At 36.8% G+C, this 17,215-nt stretch overlaps 1 protein-coding gene and 1 long non-coding RNA gene across 3 annotated transcripts in view; one reads left to right on the forward strand and one right to left on the reverse strand.

Moving 5' to 3' along the window:
- The window catches only part of LOC108620115 (uncharacterized), a 37,200-nt gene that overhangs the window by 8,617 nt on the left and 11,368 nt on the right, over positions 1-17,215 (reverse strand). The window lies entirely within an intron of this gene.
- LOC149267935 (uncharacterized) lies at positions 3,224-4,657 on the forward strand. The gene is made up of 2 exons (XR_016270825.1): positions 3,224-3,557; positions 4,373-4,657. It is a non-coding gene; the product is annotated as an uncharacterized LOC149267935 (long non-coding RNA).

Consider the following 17,215-nt stretch of genomic DNA (forward strand, 5'->3'; position numbering starts at 1 on the left):
ATGATGCTGATGCTGCTGATGATGATGATGATGATGATGATGATGATGATGATGGGCTAGCATTTGCTGTTGCCGAGAAACTAGCGAAAGCTGCAACATTTATTGGAAGAGCCTCAGCCATTTGTGACGCTTGCAATCCAGGAAATTATCAAGTGGCTTCAAGACGTCGACTTCAACTAGAAATTTGTTTCAGCTAAAGACTTTGGACTTGTTCATCTTATTCCAGCACTAAATTATGCAAGTTGCAGTATGAAAATTGATTTGATTGTAAGCAAAAATCTGTGCATGGGCTCTATAGCGATAAGAATTCACATGTAAACATGAAATCCCTTAAGATAAAACTACAGATGATATAGAAGTGTAATTTATAATAGGAAACATCTACATACATACATACATAGGTATGTAAAAATATGATATTCAACTACCAAGCCATGTATACATTTACATATATGTACATATGTATAAGACCACAGATATAAATAAATTGCATTTTATTACTCTGGAGTCAAGTCCAGAGTCTGGACTTAAACTTCTAGAACAAACTTGTGCAGGAGTTCCCACTCAATTTAGTATTTCCTAGATGTTTGATCCACACATACATATGTATATGTGCATATGCATACACCTATATAGATACATATACATATGTATATGTATATATAAATACATGCATACATACATACATATGTGTGTAGTTGACATATGTTTCTCTTATTTATCACTCTTCCCTCTCTCTGGGCTCACTCAAATACATATCCATATGCATGCAAGACGCAAATATAGATATATGTATATTTACTAAGAGGTTAAATTTCCATACTTCTAAACTTGCTTCTGATTATAGCAAAATCCAAGAATTCGTTGCCCTTTTGGATTATTATTCGAATATTTGTCGCTCATCAGGGATGCTTTTTGGCGACGATCGCGGTTGAAAGTTCATATTTGTTAGCTTTATGTCCGCTTGCTGTGTGGCGCTGTCGCTCTGTTCGCTATGCGAGAGATACACATATCGATAACAGGGTCACATATCGATTAGTTCCACAAATGGTGCGGTGCATACATCAGTCAACTGTCATCGTTGTCAGCTGGCTTGCAAGTTGCAACATGTAGGAAAACGTTGCATGCAAAATTCTTAAGAGAGCAAAATATTTGGATGCTATCAGCTGTTCGATCTAAGCGCTGCACCACTCGTGCCACCACTCGTTGGCACTCGGCTCAATTACATTTAGCTTCAGTGGTTGCATTCAAATTTGTAGCTGTTGTTGTTGCTGCTGCTGCTGCTGTAGCTGTTATTGTCTGCCGTTGTTATTGTTAGCTGCCGTTGACCAGTCAAATGTCGTCTCGATAAAAGTCGATAATAATGTAAGCAGCTGGCAGCTGGCATAAATTTTGTTCTAGCCATGTTGCCTGTCAGAGCCGCCGAGTAGCTGAGCAGTCGGGCAGTCGAGCAGCCAGCTAAGCCAGCTCTAGCCTCCGACCCTCCCACAGCACATGCATGTCTTGCCACACCCCCCCAGCCGCCCCTGGCGCCCACCAATTGCCAGCAATCCAGCACGAGCCGCCTTTCATATGGGCAATTGCTGCTGTTGGCTGCTTGACTGTGAATTTATTTCAACATGAAGTCAAATTTTCACTGCATGCAATGCTAACGGTATTTCGCTGGCCTTTTTCTATATTTTTGCTGTTGTTCTATACCCTGGACACATTGATATAAGCTAAAGAGCAGCTATGCCCGACTATTAGCAATTATTGCTGCCGGAGTCTGAAAAGTTTCCTAGGAACCTCTGCAAATCAAATTTAACTCAAGTTATTCAAGTTTTGAATAAAAAGAAATGTTGCTGTACATTTCTAGGGTATGCCCTAGTCGACTACTTGTGTTTGGCAGTTGCCTTGCATACTGACACCCGCTGTTGGCTTTTTTTATTTTTATATTTTTGCTGCCTGGAAAACGGAACATAATGAGTTTGTTAAGTGTAATTGGCCGTTGTCTGGGCATGTTTCGGGTTTGGGATTCAGATTCGGGTCCCCGGCCATTATTGCGAACTCTTGTGCCACACTTGTGTGACGACTGTGGGGGCTGCCCGGCCGGCGGTTTGATGATTTTCGATAGCGCTGACCAGAAATTGGGTCAAACACATTGCGGCTTGTGGCATCGATATATCGTGTATTAAGTATAAATTACTTTATTATTTATTTGATCAGCTCGTTGGAGCGTTTCATTGACGGCCATGCCCGATTTAAGGCGTGCACAGCACGGTTTTTTTTTCAAGCTGAATACCCTGTATTTCTACGAAATGTAGAGGGCTGTTTAAAGACAATTGGCTGACTATTAATCTTATTATATTATTATATATATTATATTATGTTATTATTCTTACTATTATTATTATTATTATTATTATTATTATTATTAATTTTATTATTATTATTATTATTATTATTATTATTATTATTATTATTATTATTATTATTATTATTATTTTATTTATTTATTTTTATTTTTTATTTTTTTTTTATACGATAGATGGATGTAGACCCACCAATATCTATATGAAATATGTATAGAAATAATTTGAATAAATAAAGAGAATATTTGTCAATTAAATATATTACTATGCAAATCTTGAGTGAACAAATCAAATATATCGACAGACCATAGTAAAGGGTATCTCTACGCCCGTCTGACATTTGAGGGTATGTATTTCTCTGGCATTTTATTGTCTTCTATGTATGTATGTAGCTGCCTCATCGACTAGTTCTCTGATTTGCGCAATTGCCTGCATTTGCCGCGGGCCAAAGGAAAAGCAACGGCAAAATGAAAAGGCAGCAGGTAGAGTCATTATCAAACGAATCAGTAAATAAAAATAGCACCTATGAAAACGTGAGCAAGAGCTGGCCAACAATTGATTGGCTCATGGAACATTCATGCCAGCCAATAGGAAAATCAGTTAACCTATGTGTGGAAATACGTGGGTGGCTACAGTTCATTCTAATATATATCAAGCTGAAGCTTAACATTCATTCTAATAAACTGAAAGTTCGGTTAGCTGTGTGCATTACATGATTATTGTATTATTATTGTTATTATTATTATTGCTATTATGATTGCACAACAATTATTCAATATTCACGCTGAATTGAATCGAAACGAAAGCAAGACAAAAGGGAATAATTATAAATTGTTTCAGTTACAATTTTCTTTCCATTTTGCTCTCGGCCCGAAGCGAATGAGCAGCCGTTGCTTTTGGCGCTGAAAGTGGCAACGAAAACAGAAACAGAAACAGAAAGAAAACCAATTTCATGCTTGGCACTGATGAAAGCAACTGAAGAGGCAGACGAACACAAATCGCGCAACACTTTCATCGAGTGAGTGTCTGCTCATCAATCATTCATTCAGTCAGTCAGTCAGCCCGTCAGTCAGCCAACGAAAAACTGAAATGAAAACGAAAGCAAAGCGCGAAAACTTCAGAAAGTCACGAAACTGCAAACTCAGAAAAAGAAAGGACAAGCAAACAGCAGGCAGTGTATGACTTGAAAATACCCTGTAAATGGAGGTGAGTGCTTGAAGAAATGGAAATTTGTATAAGCGACGCCCGCTTCTCAAGTAATGTGGAATAAATTCGAGTTCATTGCGATGAACTAAGCAAAGTAAAATGTAAGCAACCAGCTGAGAGTGCAAGACTTGAAGATACCCTCTAGCTAGCACTCAGCTGATATTGCAATGGAAATTTGATGCTTGTTTTAATGATGAATGTTTTAATGGAAGACGTTCGAGCTCATTGCCAAACGATTTCATTGAATGCTGTCAAAGTATTGCTTTCTGGCTAGTAGGCAAAAAATAGTCCAGAACATGACATTAAAGTCGATTGATGGATTGAAGTCTTGATATAAGTTAAAGAGAATTTGATGTGTTGAATTCTCCATTATATGCTGAAGGTATATACCAGATATTGGATGAGCTACAGCGATCTCTGCAGCACTCATGGTCTCTGTGCTCTTGCTCTGAGCATCTAGACAATGCATTGCAATGGTAGGGAATACCCTAAGCAGTTCGACAGATCAGCTGAGTGAGGACAGAGATTTAAGCTGTACTCAGATTAGTAAGAGACAGAGATCTAACTACTTTGTTAGGCTGTTCTCTTATACGAGGATTCTTAAAACATGAATTCCTAAAGCTAATTACGCCTCCTCTCGAGGAACTCAAGAGCTCAAGTGACTCAAGCTCATGTTGCCTTTCAATATGCATATGCGTATATAAAATTGCTTGGCTAAAAACTTAAACTCTATGACTTTTACACACTTCATGCATGCAAAACACATATAAGCAATGATCAAATCAAGTCTAAGCTAAGCTGGGCATATATTTCAGATGGGAGCAGCAAGAGAAGCTACAGAGGCAACCTGAAGGAATGGATTGAGTCAAGGAAAAGTTGCTTTTCTTTAAGCCGGTCTCATTATTATACTAAATACTACTTTTGAAACATGAAACTATTTGAAGATAATGAGAGAGAAAACGGGAAAGAGCGAATGTGCAAGTAATGAGAGAGCTGTGTGGAAATAGCTGAAGAAAAAAAAAATAATTATATCGAATCTGTGTATTAAATTAATTAAGGCGACGCAAGTGATAAATACAGCATAAAAATGATTATTGCAATTGTTGCTGATGTTGACGTTGTTGTTGGGGGAATTATGAAAGTGTTTAACAATAATATGAGCAACAGAAGAAGAAAGAAAAGCCAGGCAAAGCAAAGCAAAATACAGATATTTCATAATGATTAACGCGAGGCAGACAGACCGAGTGAAGAAAAAGGCGAGAAGTCAGGGAGAAAGAGACGACAGACTGTGAGTGAGGCAAACCAAATAATTATAATGTACGATTGTGTATGTGTGTGTGTGTGTGTGTGTAGCTTAGCTATAAACGGAGTGATGTACGGGTGTGCGAGCGAGCCGAGTACTCGTAACATGATGACCCTGATGACGATGCCGAGACTCGCGGTACAACGGGGCGTATGCGTTAAATTGAGCGCGTCGTGCCCACAGCAAATGAGATGAGGGACTGTCTGAGTGTGTGTGTGTGTGTGCGCGTATGCGTATGCTTATGCACCATGACATATACATGTGTTTAGTCATTTTGATACAACAGCAACAACAACAACAACATGAAAATTGCACATTGCGATTGTTGTCGGTGATTTTACATTGTATTTTAAACATGACACTTCTTCTTCAATTGAAATTCACAATTCGCTGATTATCTGGCTTTGTTCGGCCACAGCTTGAGCGAGGCGTGTGGCGGGTGGCGGGCGGCGGGCGGCGGGTGGCGGGCGGCGGGCGGCGGGTGGCGGGAGGAGGACGGTAGCTGCGCGGGCGTCAGCCGTGTAATTATCACATTGTTCAGACTGCGTGTTGCAATAGGCCGCGTTTGTAATGCGAGCGCGGTTAAGTGGGCGTTAAATGGGCGTCAATTATGTTGATTGTGTCTGATTTTTTGTGTGTGACGTCACGCATCTCAAAGGTCTTTTCATACCAATGATGCGTTGCATATGCCAACTACAAGGGGGAATTCCATAATGGGCAGAGGTTAAAAGGGAGAGAGATGGAGGGCGAGACAGTGGGGTGGGTGAATCAGAGGTAAGAGAAACCGAGAGAGTGAGAGAGAGAGAGAAATATATTCATCAATTGTGTTTTATGATTTAATCTGCTGTTTGTAACAATTCGACTTCAAGGTGAATAATTGCAAAAGCTAATGAGCAGAAGGCTTCATAAATAATTATTTTATTATTTGCATAGCTGAAAGAGAATATTCAAATCAAGTTTTAATGTGAAAACATATATTGAATTTAATTTTGTAAAATTAGGTTTACCATCAAAATAGGTCTAGAGTAATTGAAAGTAAATTCCTTTTAAAATTAAAATGATAAACGAAATTGACGCAATGAAAAGATTTTTTTTATAATAAAAAAGATATTTTGTTTAAAAATTTTTAATATGTTTCTTTATAAGTATAGGGTATTATAATGGAAAGGGAAAGGAGCAATGTGCATAAACAGAGATAGAGAAAGAGAGAGAGAGAGAGAGAGAGAGAGAGAGAGAGAGAGAGAGAGGGAGATAGAGAGAAAGAGAGAGAGAGAGAGACAGAGACAATGACTGCAATATCAACTTTAACATCAAGAGATTCGCTAATATGAGACTCGCTTCAGAGTTGTTGCATAAACACGTGTAAATGTCTTAAGTAATCTGCGCTTATATCATGCATACAGACAAGTAAATGTAGCTCATTTTAATCGATTATTAATCTTTTTCGAAAATGTGAAGAGGCGTTATGATATCTGCCCATTTAGACTATAGCGATTTCAATGAAATACATATGCCTTAATTTTACATTTTTTGTGGATGCGGTGTGAAAACCTCCCATAATGAAGTTAAGCTTAGACCCAGCTCACATAAACTACTCTATTTTAAGATGATATATGGTCTCTCAGCTTGTCTTTAAAAATACATTTGCATATTTTTGCAAGTAAATCCATAAAATTTCTTTTACAAGCATTTTGGCCAGTTTTGCAATCAGTTGTAAAATTTGTGGCCAAAAACAATTCATAAGCAATTTTGGTTTATGTGGCAGCAAATGATATAGCCGACACGCCGACTAGTTATACCTGGAAAGGTGTACGAAATTGGCGCGGCCCACACATTAAGATTTGATAAACAGACACGATAATTCATGGCACGACTTGATTATGATGCATGCCACTTGTAGCCACTGGCTAACCACGGGCCACGGGCCACGGGCCACGGGCCGCTGGCCGCTGGCAACGCCCAAAAACTGAACTGAGCAGAGCAACTCATCAGCGACTCGCTGCAATTTTCCGGCACTTGGCTGGCATTTACAGCGGCGCGTGCGTGTTCGACTCGCCGTGTGAGTGCGTGTCTGTGCGTGTGTGTGTGTGTGTGTGAGCAGATTATACATTTTATAATGCCTTCAGACAGCCTCACTTTCACTAACTAACCCGCCAAATAAGCCGCTAGCCGTTTAAATTGAAGTTGAGCTTGCTTGACCTTTGCCTGGGGCAAGTTTGGAGCGTTGCAACGCGTTGTAGCATTGACCTTCGCGCACGGCTGCTGCTGCTGCAGAGGGCATTGTGTAAGGTCCAGCTTAAATGCCATAGATAATGCTGCTGCTTAAAGCTTATATTAACGGTTCGTCAGAGCGTTCCGTAATTGAAAGTTCAATTCAATGATATTCTAGAGCTATGCAACTGTCAAACAAAGAGCAGTTGAGTAAAAAATTAGTTGCTGTCGATAAATCAATCAATATGCTGGCCTAAACGTGGGCTGAAAACAACGCAGCGATCGATATATCCAGAGTGCAATAGATTATCGAGTTCTTGTTAGATATACTGATCAATAATTGATAAATGAAGGCCGAAATCGATCAACTAGTTGTGCAGAGTTATCGATATACGTATTAGAGATGTATGTACATTTGTATATAAAGTCAAGTCTCGATAATCCCGAAAATTGTAATAAATCGAAGAAATTCTATCCCCTTGAAAAAAATCGTTCTCGATAATTCTCGATAATTCTCGATAATTTGAATTTCTGTGTAAATCGAAAAAAAGGAACCTCTTGCCATTTTGAATTATTAGGACTCGACCGTAATAGTGAGCTGTCGATAACTGTGTGGCTTGGTCACTTATTTATCGATAAGCCTTCTCTTAATTTACTTTAATGAATATTGCAAGATTAACGTGCTTACGTTTTAAGCAAGTCTTTCTAAACATAATTTAGGTAGAGCTAATTTTCAATAAGACATCGCATAAATATGCAGTTATGTTTCATTCATATATGTAGCTATCGATCACTTTTTCGATAGTTACTTGAATCTCTTTTCATTATGTTAGCTACCCATCGGCATGGCAATACATTAGTCTCGTATTTATCTTACTCAACTGGGTATCTGTTGGTCTAGCATTGCCGCAGTGACCTGGTTCTATTCGCCCGAGAATTGCGGGCGTGTGTTTTGGGCTTGGATTACACTTGGAGGCAATCGCAACCTGTTTGACACTGGGGGCCAATGGGCAATTCAATGCAACGACTCTTGCAGTTATTTATGAGCTTGTTATTAACGTACACACGCGAGTGTGTGTAAGGTGTGTGTGTGTGTGTCTAAGCATTTGCAATTAGCGGCTTTTTATGTTACATTTTAATGACAGTTTTGTTTTGTTTTTTTGTCTCAGCATTTTGTGTGTTGTCATGTTTTCCGCATTGAGGCGCCCAACCTTGAAGCTGGCAGTGCAACTAACTAGCAGCCAATTCAACAACTCAACCAACTAACCAACACGACATTTATTTAACTTCATTTGCAATTTGTTTCCATGCTGGAAAAAATGAAAAAAAAAAAAAAAAAAAAAAAAAAACAAGAATGAAGAAAAAACTCAAGAATCTTACGACGCGGCGTTGCATGATGCCGCAGCTCGAGACTCAAGACGATGACTCAGCTGGTCAGCCGGTCAGCCGGACGGATAGCCAGAGATTCAAACAGTTCTGACAGTCAGCCGGCCGGCGATGCATGCGGTCAATGTCAGAGTGTGCATCGAGTGTGTGCACGAATCTCATTTCAAGACAAACCACTTGCCAAGCACATGTTGCACATTACTCGTAATTGTCAATAATAATTGCTGAAAAGATGCCTTCAGATCTCCAGCAGTGGCACAGTGGGCAAAACTTAGCCAACAATTTGGAGAGCTACCAACAATTCATATCAGATAAGCAGAAATATATTCACAACCAATTTGAATTCCAGCTCGCAATTTCAATTGATTCTGGAATTTGTAATCAACAAATTCCAAATTCCTGCAATCGCATTCATGGGCGCTGTTATGGGGGCGTTGATTGAGCAATAGCTGTGTTAATTTGAAGATATTTTAATACAACCAATGCGCTGCAAATGCCAATTACAATTGTGGCATGCGCCCGCCAAAGGGAGAGAGAGAGGGAGAGTGAGCGAGACAGGGCGAGAATATTCCAAATGCATTCCATTTGAATTCCTTTGGCGCTATGCTATAATGAATTCAACGAATTATATATTATAATTAAAATTAATTAAATATAAATAATATCTTTTAACGAGTTTAGCAATCACAGTGTAAATTTTAAATAATTATAAATTAAACAAAAGCTAGAAAATCGTAGAAAAACCGAAAACCCGAGGCAGCAATTGCCAATATATATAGATATTAAATAAATTATTATAATAAAAATATATGGAATATCATTTACAAAAAAAAAAAAAAAAAAAAAAACATATTAAATTATTATAGCAAAAATATATGAAAACTAATTTATTAAAAAGAAAAAAAAAAATATTTATAATATACAAAAAAAAAAAAAAAAATAATAATAATAATAATAAAATAAAAATAAAAAAATAAATATATATATATATATATATAAAATAAAAAGCAATAATTTTTATTTATTTATTTCATAATACGTAATAAAAAATATATAAATATATTTATGATGATTTATGTAAGTCAATTATAAAAATATTTATATATTTATTTATTCGTATTTATATGTATCTATAAAAAAAATGCACATTATATCTCTAAACAATCATAGGAAAAAAAAACTTTTGTCATAATTTGTATCGTAAAAACTTTACGCACAACTGCTAAAACATAATGTCCGTATAATTTAAAATATAAAAACAAATCTGACTAATTGGCTGGCATAAAAGAGTCGCAGTATTTCCTTTGGTTTATTATTATAGCCGTGTTCATATTTTCAATTACTTGAAGTATTCAAAATGTTCATCTTCGGCAATATAAGTTTTACTCCACTGTTCAGTTTATTGCGCTGTGCCATACGCGGCGTATGAGTGATGCTATAAATTACCTCAGATTCGTTCTATGCCAGCCGCAGCAGCAGCAGCAGCAGCAAATGCAAAGCCACAACAACAGCAACTGCAACAACAATAATAGCATTGTGGGGTCATTATGTTATATTTGATTTTCTATGCCATGGTCTGGGACAACAGCCCGTGAGCTAAATGAAATGACATAAAAATAAAAACAAAAAAAACCTAATGATAAAAACAAAATACACACGAAGCCGCAGTTAAACAATCAAGCGAAGCAACAAATTGTTGTTGTTGTTGTTGTCACATAATTAAAATTGCATTTTTCTAGTGTGTGAAAATTAGTTTTGTTGCGGCTGCAGCAAAACATTGGCCTAATGATATCTGAGCTACATATTTGACTCATCATTGTACAAGGGGCAGCAGATGATGGCGGGAGCAGAGGAGCAGGAGGCGCAACGCTCTAATTTTGTTTAAGTGGCCAAAACCTTGACACCGGCCTGCGCTGCGGGCCTTAGACTCAATTCTTCTTCCGCATAGCCCATTGAAATCGAGTCTAGGCTTATAAACATACTTATGTAGATATGTTAATGCAATTAATGTTTGAGGCGTGTGCTAAGAAAAAGTTTGTTGAATCAGAATTACTGGGGCTGGGCTGCCATTGAAATGTGTTCGATGGAAGATTTTCGTAGGAGTAAGCAGAACAAGACATGGATTTAAGATGAACGAAGTTATGCACACACACACATATACATATCCATATATCTATGTATGTATTTAAATGTGCTCACAGCCAAATGCTTGCAGAAGTTCTGGCCCAACCCAAAAACAAATATTGGCAACAATTTTCAACATTTTAGACTTGAACTTTAAAGTTCAAAGCGACAAAATGGCATTTAACTTGACCAACGGCAACGGCAGCGGCAACTGCAACGGCAACGGCAACGGCAACGGCAGAGATGTTGCTGTGAAAATGTCAAGCAGCCAAACAAAAGACTTAAGACACGAACTTTAAACAAGGACAAGCCAAACAATAAATATATGCACTCGCGCTGCACACAAAATATTTCTGCTGCTGCTGCTGCTGCTGTAGCGGGAGGCAATAATCACAGCCTAATTTGTCGCCAGCAGGTGACGGCCGATCTCTCACATATATATGCACACACATACATACATACATATAGCTAGTTCTATTTGGCTGTAGCTGATTTGATTGATTGATTGATAGATCTTTAACTCTCAGCGCTCAATTATATAATTTTGCCTCAATGACAGCAATAATTTAGAACGTTTTCTTTTTATGGCTGGCAAAATCCAAAGCCGATTTGATTTAGTTAGCTGTGACCTTTGCCAGCGACTCGGCCAGGTTTTTGTTCCATCTTCGAGTTAGAGCTCAATTTACTTGAAGAAGCGGCTCATTTTTGCTGGTGTGTGTGTGTGTGTGTGTGTTTTTGCTGTCTTCGTATTCTTTTTTCTTTTGGCATTTTGTGTGTGTGTTTTGTGTTAGTGATAAATGAGTTTGCTCCGATTTCAATAACATGCGATTGCTTTAATGTCTTAGCATTGGAGTTAATTTCTAAAACACTTTGCCACACATGCGCTCGCAATTAGCCATCTTAGCCATGAGCTGCGACGTGTGCTCCAAGTCTCTTGCCTCGATGCAAAACAAACAAAAGATAGCACGAAAAAAAACAAACAAAACAATTATAATAATTTTAGCATAGATTTTGGTTTTAGGTTTCAGTTTCAGTTTCGGTTACTGTTTCAATTTCAATTTCAATTTCTGTTTCTTTTGCGTTCCGTGCCTGGCATTCCAATGCCGGGTAGGCAACATGATTAGAGGTTTATGCATAAGCAATTTGATTTTATGTACAACTCGTACAGGCCACGGACTAGGCAGACCAGACTGCGCCCATAAATCTTGACGCCTCGCCTGACTCAATTAAAAACACACACACCTAAACACACACACACACACAGAGACACAAAGACACAACAACTGAAAACTCAACAGTTGCATCGCATATTGATTTATCGATTTATCGAGGTGGGAGCTGCTCACCTAATGAATACCTACAGTCATAAATATATTTATATACTCCGCTCCGCTTCGCACATTTATCTCTCATATATACCCATATATCCGCAAACCGTCGTATCATGCGCCTCTTTGCACCTTTTATGGCATCCACACGTTTTGCATTTGCATGCAAGTATCTTGAGCTCTTTTTTTTTTTATTTCTTTTCATTTTTTTCCTTTAACGCTTATTAACATTCATTTTAATTGAATGGGGTTTGTCAGCGTCTGAAATTGTGAGTTGGCTCTTAGAGCTGGCACTGCATTAATTGTCTTTGAATACACCGATGCAGAGATAAAATCATGCGACGATAAAGTGAAATAGGAAACCATTTTTACTAAGGATTTTTATGCAGCTACAACTCTTATCAAGCCTCAAATCAGAACATCAGAACATCAGAACGACATTAAATTTATGATCTTACGAAATGGTTTCTTTAGAAAATAAATTTTATAGAAGCATTTGCTGTTCAGAATATCTCAATAGAAGAGAAGTTGTTTATGGAACAGAATTCCGCTCTCAAGTAGTTTTCAGAGACTCATAAAAGTGCCATATAAAGCTGTTATCTCTACTATAAAACTACGGTAAGCAAAGTTTAATTTTTATTCTAAATGGAATCATTTATAGATTATATATAAATGATTTCGTACTACTTAAGATGTTAAAGTCAGCTTTTATACCGCTTGGAACCGTTTAGTCAACGTTTATAGTAAAATTAATCATAGCTATAGAGATAATTACGACAGCTGAATCGGAACATAACATAACGAAAACATAGCAATAAAGCATCAGTTAGCTTATGATATATTATCGATATTTTCATGATATCATTAACGAAAAAATTAATAAAATAAAAATTCTGAAAATATACTATTATATAGAAATAAACATTTGAGAACCTCAAGCGATTTACATACAAAAACGTCACAATGATCATGATACGCTATCGATATAGATTAAATAGACCTAGCTGCTCTATTATTAAGATAAATCGTTATCTAGCCATGTTAATTGCGATAACTTTTTGATAGGTCATATGAATCGATAAAAATCGATTATAAATTAAGTATTTATAATCAATATATATATATGATGAAAACAGCAATATCAGTAATGCTTATTTGGTTGACTTATACTCAAAGAAATGGAAGTTCTGTTCTGATTGCATATCGATAGTTAGCAATCGATCGACAACTTCTAAAGGCCAATGCATAAACACCCCCAAATTCTATGCTGCAATCACTTGGCAAAAAACGATCGCAGAGCAATAGAACTTAATTTATTATGTCTATGAAATCATTGATAGAGTTATAAAAAGCACTTTAATTATCATACCAATAACGATAACGATAACAATCACAATTACGAAATCGTTTACGTTTAGGCTGAAGTTATCATTAGCCGGACTGTGACTGCGACTCTGACTGTGACCTAAGCGCGTCTCTTTGCACTGTCATTGAAACAATTCATTAGCGGGCTGCATTTCAATGGCCGCGAGCTTCGGTTTGTAATTAGAGATGAGCAACTGGAGATTTGTAGCGCTGTGGTCAAATGCTGAATATCCATTACCATTACCACTTCCATTTCCGTCACTTGTGTGTGTGTGTGTGTGTGTGTTGGTGTTGGTGTTGTTATGTTTCTTAATGATTTACAATGGTTTGTTTGCTGTAATGGGCCAGGGGCTGGCTGGTCTGGCCATGGCTTAATTGTTGCTTAGCTGGCAATTTGTGGCTTTGACTTCGGCCTGCACCTGTTAAACACACAAACACACACACACACAGACACACATACATAAATGCGCCATCATCCATAACCATAACCATAACTCAATTTGTTAACATAATTCGCTCTGACAGCGACGCGTTGCATGCCACGTTTAGCTGCGCCATTTGCCACACGAGCGTCTCTGGCACGGCGTCAGGTGACATTGGCCGCCGTTTGGCGTTGGAGCCAAAGTCGCGCTGGCGACTAATTGAACATGACATTTGCCAATAAACAACAATCGTTTAATGTGCATTATTCTGACCTTAAACAGTTTATTGAAAATTGCCTCGCTTATGTTTTTTTTTTTTTTTTTTTCTTTTATTTTCGTTTATGTTTTTCTTGTTCTTCGGCTGCAGCTCATCTTGCATGCTCGGGCGCCTGGTGCTCAGCCCCTATGCACATTTCATGTATCTGTATATAAGTAATATGCCATCAGGCCGATGCACAATCGCCAATGCTGCCAATGCTGGCACTGCTGCCTCTGCTGCCTCTGCCACTGCTGCAGCGAGCTCTTGTTGCAAGCGCCTCAATGTCAAACGGCGGCCCCAATGCAAAGCCAAACTCTGCTTCAAATATCAAGTGCCTAACTTTTTGCTGCTGCTCTGTCAACATTGGATATGGATATGCCATGGGTATATATACATATATATTTATAAACATGTACATATGTATATATTGAATCGATTTTAAAAGAACTGCTGCTTAGGTGTCAAGTTCACTAACTTCGACAACAAAGCTCAAGCTGCTTAGCATGAGATATGCTACAGGAATCAGAGCATGCTCTTATTGGTATTTATATATTCATTTCATTTACATTTAATATAATATACATAAATAAATAAAGTTGTACATGATTTTTGTTCTTTTCATCTGTTTTTAATGCAGCCTCAGTTGCATTGTTTTAATGCAAAAATTTAAATACATTAGATGCATATAATAGTAAATAAATAAATCAGCAGTCTTATGCAACCATATTCATTTTTAAATGTTTGCTTAAATTCGGCAAGCAGTGAAATCCGAAAACAGAAATAAATAAATATATAAGTTAATAAAACTTAAGAATAACTAATACCTAAGAAAGGACTTTGCAGTCGGACATTTTAGGGAAGAACTGAAACAATCGAGCATAGATGCTTCAGTTCATATGCGGATGCGAGAGAGTTTAGATCTACATAATTGATTCTAAGTATTTAGTAATATAAAAGCTCACATATATCATTAAATACCAAGTGTATTTCGCTGTCAAGAAAAGAACTCAATAAATAGAAAAAAACTAGTGTTGATTCTAGATCTTTAAATATATTTAACAAATATAAAAAAATATATAAAAATGTTTATAATTAAATACTTTAAAAATATATATATAACAAAAAAAAAAAAAAAAAAAAAAAAAAAACACCAAAATGTAAATGAAATTATTGACAATTGATCAACTTATAAAAATCCCTAATACCCGACGATCAAAAATTTATGCAGAATTTTTAAATGCATTATTATTGAAAATATTTGAATTCATTTATTATATTATTTTTAAAAATCAATTTATCATAATAAACATTTTTCTCAACCTTCTTTTTTAATCATTAAAAAATTATTGGATGTCTTAGAAAGTTATTTCGAGAGCCATAGAAAAATGTCGAATAGCAACAAATTGTAGAACAATAACTTTAGTCTCATAGAAAATATATAATCCTGAGTTAGCCTGAAAAGGCTCAACAGTTTTTAGTTTTTCTTTCAGCATAGCTGAAAGTGTTATTAGGTTCATTTTAGTCGCTGGTAAATAAATCGAACTATGCTCTATGTAGCGCCCATTGTATGCATTCTATCAACCACATTGCTTTGTACATATTTGAATAGTTGAATAGTATTAAATGCCATAAATCACAAAGTTGCTTTCCCATTTCACAGCTTTGGAGAATTGTGCGATTGTGTATTTAGCATTAGGAATTGACTTTTTCAACTGAAGCCATAATAAATGATATTATAAATATAAATAAATGACAGCTAGACAAACGGACGGACGGACAGATAGACAGACGACACAGCAACATTTACCGCCATTTCGATTGTGTCTCACTTAGTTGTTTTATTTATTGTTGCTTTTGTCTATCCACTTTTTTTTTTTTTTTTTTTTTTTTTTTGCAATAATAGCATTTAAATGGCTCTTTTGAGTATTATTTATGAGTGCTCTAGCTGTTGCATGACATAAAATGTGTGGCTGTCGTCGCTTTGCTGCTCCGGTTGTTGTTGCTAATGCTGTTGCTGTTGTTGTTGTTGTTGTTGTTGTTGTTGTTGTTGTTGTTGTTGTTGTTGTTGTTGTTGCTTGACTATGCACGCATATGACCCTCAGGTCTCTTCCATGGGAAAAGTCATGAACATGACTGAAAATAGACATAATGACAGTGGGTCGGAGCAGACATGACTAGACTTGCTAGCTTGTAATATTGAGGCACATCGTTAGAAAACAACAACAACAACAACAAGAACCTGTGTAATCTGTTACAGCAGACAAACAAATCAAGAATATAAATCTGACTCTAGGTAGTCGAAGATGCTATGCTCTTATATCTCTATATGTAGAAGGTGTGCTTGAATCAAAATTTAATAAATAAAATTTGATAGCAATATGAAATCAATAAAAATCTGAAATTTGTATTTTTGTTCTATTCGACATAGCTCCTGATTGAGAGGAGGAAAAGTTGCGGGCGAGTCGTAGAAATTCACCAACATTTCCTTGGAGAGATGGAGTAAATTCATTAGGTAAACTAGCAATACCCAAATTTCTGGAATTAACGGGAACTCAAATGTAGAACTGCTAACTTCGTTCCTAAAAAATTATGTAAGCTAAATAAAAATACAAATTAAAATATTATATATATATAGCTCCAGCCTTACACAGTCAGTCACAAAAGTCTACGGCTCCTTAGCGAGTGTATACAATGTTGCTTCTTATAAAGAGCTGCTCATAATAATTGCCAAAGTTTTCATAACGTAATAATTCTTAAGCTGTATACATACATATATATCTATATATCTCTTTATTATTACTTTATATATGTATATAATTTTTTTTCTCATCGTTATGTCTAATTAAAGTTGCGCCTTTGTCTTTGTCGTGAATTCAAGTTGAGTGGGCGGCCAAGCGGGGGGGTGTGTGTGGGCGGCGGCGGTGCGCTGGGAAGGGGAGCAAGCTTTTCGCATATGCTCTTTAATACCCCTATATGTTATTTACTATATATATGTATATATATACATATATTTTTTTCAGTATTTATTTATATCGTCATCGTGTGGCAGACACGGCGCAAAAATTAAAAGAAATAATTATATATAATGTTGACTGGCCAAGGACGCGCTAGTTAGTTGCGTTTTGTTATTGAGGTTTTTCGCGTTTCCATACTTTGTTCTCCATGCACCGTCTGACTGACTATCTCAATCTGCCTCCATTCGTCTGCCATCTGTCCGTGGTTTTCTAAGTATGTGTGTTTTGGTGTGTGTGTGTGTGTGT

This window comes from Drosophila arizonae, chromosome X (assembly GCF_054131065.1).
Source record: "Drosophila arizonae isolate 15081-1271.41 chromosome X, UAZ_ARI_1.0, whole genome shotgun sequence".
Classification (NCBI taxonomy): Eukaryota; Metazoa; Arthropoda; class Insecta; order Diptera; family Drosophilidae; genus Drosophila; species Drosophila arizonae.